Source organism: Echinops telfairi, unplaced genomic scaffold, assembly GCF_000313985.2.
Source record: "Echinops telfairi isolate 266 unplaced genomic scaffold, ASM31398v2 ScPeMD7_1;HRSCAF=3_0, whole genome shotgun sequence".
Taxonomy (NCBI): Eukaryota; Metazoa; Chordata; class Mammalia; order Afrosoricida; family Tenrecidae; genus Echinops; species Echinops telfairi.
Window position 1 is genome coordinate 15558078 of NW_022103896.1, and position 5479 is coordinate 15563556.

The following is a 5479-nucleotide window of genomic DNA, read 5'->3' on the forward strand; positions in this document are numbered from 1 at the left end:
GGGCACCATCAGCTTTCTTCACATTTGCTTATGCACCCACTTTATCTTCAGCGATCGTGTCGGGAAGGTGGGCATCATGGAATGCCAGGTTATTAGAACAAGTGTTCTTGCATTGAGGGAGGACTTGAGTTGAGGCCCAATGTGAGACTGACTCTTTATGGAACTAGAAAGCCCTATCATTCTCCGGACTTGTAAAAAGTAGTCACTAGAAAGAGGATTTAAACCACATTGAAACATGATTGATTGTTAGATGCCAGATACTAAACAACTATTAAAATTCGTTTATAAATCTAAAGAGAACTGCTAACCACAGGTTAGTAGTTCAAATCCACCAATCACTTTGTAGAAGAAAGAAGGGGCTATTGGCTTCCTAAAGATTGATGGCCTCATTGTGTGTTGGAACAGACTGGATATGTGTGGGTTGGCTTGGGGGTCGGGAGTGGGTGTTTCACTAGTTTTGCTTCTTTGAAACCCAGCCTTACACCTACCACTTTTTGCCCATTGGGGCATCTCAAGTACTTTATCACAACTCTGACTGCCCAGAAATTTTCTTCCTAACATAGTTTTCCAACTTATCCTTCAGACCTCAGCCCAATCAGAACATACTAAGGCAAAGCTTTCCCTAACCTCCCGCTACTACATGGGATTCCCAGAGCACCATGCCTTCCCATAGAGCACTCGCCAGCCATGCCTTTTCATTTCTTTGATTGATTGATTAATAGCTACCTTTCCCCAAGTGCATTAGGCTTGAAGGGCAAAAGCCTGGAACTTGGCTCCCCCTTCCTATTGTATTTACACTGATTACCACACATGGTGCAAAAAAGGAAACTCACTGTCAATGCGGGACTCACAGCGACCTGTTGGGGTCAGAGTAGAACTGCCCCTGTGAGTTTCTGAGACTCTAACTCTTTCTAGGAGTGGAAAGTCCCGTCCTTCTCCCGAGGAGTCGCTGGTGGCTTAGAACTGCTGACTTTGCAGTTAGCAGCCCAATACGCCACCAGGACTTTTCGTACACCTGGAGGGTCATCATATGTAGAATGAACAAATGATGCCGTTAATGGGTGATGGAAGGAAGACAAAACTTGAAGGAAAAACTTTATTTCCACAATATGTCCACTAGATGGCAGCAATGTCCAGCACCAAGGCAGTTGATGGCTGGAAGGAAATTACTTGGGTGTCAGATGCAGGGCAGTTCTTCATTTGTCTTCATTATTGCTGCTGTTGTCAGGTGCCTCCGGGCCGGTTCTAACTTATATCGACCCTATGTACCACAGAATGAAATACTGCCCCATCCTACGCCGTCCTCACCATCTGCGCTCATTGTTGCAGTCACTGTATTCTTACAGGGACAGAGCAGAACTGCCCCCATGAGTTTCCACCACTGTCGTTGTTTAGGGAATAGAAAGGCCCATCTTTCTTCTCTCGAAGCTGCTGGTGGTTTTGAACTGCTGATCTTGCAGCTCGAAGCCCAACACTTAACCACTACACCAGCAGGGCTCCTCCCTTGAGAGTCTGCCACCTCTTTGTCACTAATCCACGAGAGACTGATCTCTCTTGACAACATGTTTCAAAGAACCTGAGATGAAGCCCTGTCATCCTCGATGCTAAACAGCATTCTGGCTGCACTTCTTCGAGGCAGATTTGTTTGTTCTTCTGGCATTCCACGGAACTTTCAATAGTCCTTGCCATCACCATCGTTCAAAGGCATGAATTCTGGTCTGGACACCCCTTCCTGGCGCGGCTAATGCAGGGCATTTGGCAGCAAGTAATGGAAACCCTGGCACTCAGCAGCTAAATTAATTTTTCAGGTAAAATGAAGTCAGGACAGTTGTAGGTGCTCAAGGAATCCTCGGTAACCAGGCTCCTCCTTTCAGCCTGGCAGGACCCTCCCAATTTCAAGATGGTCACTGCACGTGGAAACATTGCGTGTGTATTTAAGCAGGAAGAACAGGACCCAGAAAAAAAACCAAAGGCCCCCCTTTTGAATGTGTACCTACCTCTCCAGGATGCAAAGGGCTCACATGGCCACCCCCTGACCACTGATGCAGCTGGGAATGAATCCACTTCACTCTCTGACCTCCCATCATAGAGGATCACACAAGGCAGACACAAAGTATCATCAGCCATGAAGTGACTTTCCTCTAGGGGAGATCATCGGTGCCCAAACTTTTTTGGCTTACCGTCCCCTTTTTCTGAAAAATTAACTATTCATCACCCCCTGGCAATGAAAAACCTTTGTACTCTAGTCTGTAGTACAGGATAAGGTGTAGGTATCTGCTTTTGCATCCTCCCTAGATCATTGTGTCAGGAGTGCTGGTGACATAGTGGTTACATGTTGGGCTGCTAACTGCAAGGTCAGTAGTTCTAAGCCACTAGCTGCTCAGTGGGAGAAAAATAAGTCCAGTGCACCACCACCACCACCACCCCACCCCCAGCAGTATCTCCCAGTTTGGGAAAAACTGGGTGTTTTGAAACAAAGAAGGGAGATGTATGCACAGAGAGCACATTATGCAAACAGTTCAATAATCCCTTTTCCCTAAGAAGAAGGAGCTGCCCCGATGGTGCAGTGGGTTGTGTGTTGGACTGCTAACTGAAAGGTTGGCGGTTCAAACCCACCAGCCACTTCTCTGGAGAAAGATAAGGTAGTCTGCTTCCGTCAATATGTACAGCCCTGGTGAGGATCCTTGTCTTCAGGAAGTTTTCCCAGACTTCGCTTTCTTTTGCCTTCCGTCCGTTTGGGCTGTTGAATAACAAAGCAAGAACAAATTCAACTCTTCTCAATAGTGGCTTTGGGGAAGAAATCACAAACATGTACCAAGTGCTTACCATGGGCCCAGCATTGACTTCACTGATTTATACAATTAACTCCCCCAATATAGCAACCGTATATGAACCCACTGATTGCACCATCCAGGGAAGTCAACAGAGAGGTGGCTGTCACCAGGTCAGTGTGATTGTCAATTGGGAACTCGGAGATCCCAGAGCAGAGTCTCTATATTTCATGCTATCATGAATCATCGTTTGAAGATATTGAAGAAAAGATGTTGCCCAGCTGGGTGGTGATGCAACCAGTATCCACAAGCAGGCTGGCTGGTTCCTCAGTGTGAATTTGTAACCGCTCCCGTGTGCTGCAGCACAACTGGGAAACATGGCCTTTCCAGAGTCTTTCAAATGATGCAATGCGTCCCATGAGTATGCAATGTGGCCCGGTGGACGGGGAAGCACAGTTTTCTTGTTTCTTCTTTGTCTCATATCTTTAATTTCTGTATCTGTATACGTGTGGTATACATAGATATAGACATAGGTATATTATATCAAACTCACTACCATCGAGTCAATGCTGACTCATAGCAACCCTATAGGACAGGGTAGACCTTCCCCGGCATGTTTCCAAGACTGGAACTCTTCATGGGAGTAGAAAGCCTCATTTTCTCCGGAGGACCAACTGGTGGTTTTGAACTACTGACCTTAGGGTTAGCAGCCCAATGCATCATAGTCATGATGCCATGAGGGCACTAGATAGATAGATAGATAGATAAAAGCTATAAGAGCCCTGATAACGTAGTGGTTATGCATTGGGCTGTGGGTGGCAAGGTCATCAGTTCCAAACCACCAACCACACTCTTCAGTACAAAGACTGGGATTTCTACTTTTGCAAAGAGTCCTAGTCTTGGAAACGTACAGGGGTAAGTTTCCTATAGGGTTGCTATGAGTTTAGATCTTATGTGATGAGGTACATTATGTATTAGGACTGCAGCTCTTTTTCAAATTTCATAAATAGGACACAGATCGTTTTGAACTCACTGGAGGGACAAAGAGTGTCAGGGACTAGCCCGGGGTCAGTGATGACCAGATATCCCATTTGCCATGGAGTCAACCCCAACACCTGAGGACACCATGTGTGCAAGGATGGAACTGCGCTCTCCTGGGGTTTTCAGTGACTCACTTTTTGGAAGAAGATCACCAGGTCTTTCTTCCGGGGTACCTCTGGGAGGACTTGGGCCTCCAGTCTTTTGGTTAGTGACTGTGCTTTCACCAATGATGTGCCCCACCCAGGGACCCTGGGGGAAACCAGCAGAGGGGTGGCCGTCAGCAGGACAGTGAGGTGTTCTTGGAGAACTCAGAGTTCCCAATGTGAAGTCTTTATATTATGGGTTTTCAAGGGTCAGGCATTCAAAACCAAGGAAGAGTGACCCAAGGACATGTCACACCTGTTGTTGTTGTTAGGTGCTATCCAGTCGGTTCTAACCCACAGTGACCCTGTGCACAACAGAACAAAACACTGCCCCGTCTTGTGCCATCCTCACAATGTGTGAGTCCATTGTTGTAGCCACTGTGTCAATCTATCTTGTTGAGAACCTTCCTCTCTCCCACTGCCCCTCCACTTTACCAAGCACGAAGTCTTTCTCCAGGAACTGGTCTCGTCTGACATGTCCAAAGTGTGTAAGGCGAAGTCTCACCATCCTTGGCTCCAAGAGCACTCTGGGCGCACTTCCTCCAAGACAGATCGGTTTGTCCTTTTGGCAGTCCTTGGTGCTCTTCAGTAGTTCTTCCCGCATCACGTTTCAGATATGCCAATTCTTCTTTGGTCTTCCTTACTCAACGTCTAACTTTTACATGTAAATGAAGCAACTGATAAGACCATGGCTTGGGTCAGGTGCAGGAAGAGGCTGACCTGCCCCTGGTTAGACTGTCAAATGAGTGCTGCCCCTTCCTCCCCTTGCAGCCCCACGCGCTCCTCTTTCTCTGACTGGAAAGCCTTCACCAAACCTCCAACCTCCAGCCTTCTTGGTAGCAGAAAGAATTAATGATTAACAAAACAAAGTTCCCTGAAGGATAAGGGGAATCTAAACAGTTTATTTAAATTGAAACCTCAAATGGGCCTCTGTACTTACTTCTGAGTATGCAAATTGATACTCAGGTTTCTCAGGCCTGAATAAACAACTTATGCAAACTGCTGAGCCCCTAGGGCAGGGGTTCTCAAACTTTTTAAACAGGGGGCCAGTTCACTGTCCCTCAGACCATTGGAGGGCCGGACTATAGTTTTTTTAAAAACTATGAACAAATTCCTATGCACACTAGATGAGTCGGCTGCTAAGCAGGACGGCAAAAACAGCCGGTGGGCTGGATAAATGTCTTCAGGCAGGCCGCATGTGGTCTGCGGGGCCATAGTTTGAGGACCCCTGCCCTAGGGAGTTCTACCCACTTAGCTAACCACCCCCTACCTCGCCCCCACCCCAGATTGTTTTTGTTTTTTCATAGAATGGGTGGGAAAGGATGGGAACCATCTATCTGGGAGGGGCTTCAGGTCGCTCTTTGTTGGTGGTGGCGGTGGGGGTTTGTGCATTGCCTTTCAAGGAGCCCTGGTGATGCAGTGGTTGCTCATGGGACTGCTGAGGACAAAGGTGGAGACCACCAGCTGTTCCACAAGATAAAGAAAAGGCTTTCTACTCCCCAAAAGAGTTAGTGTCTCAGAAAC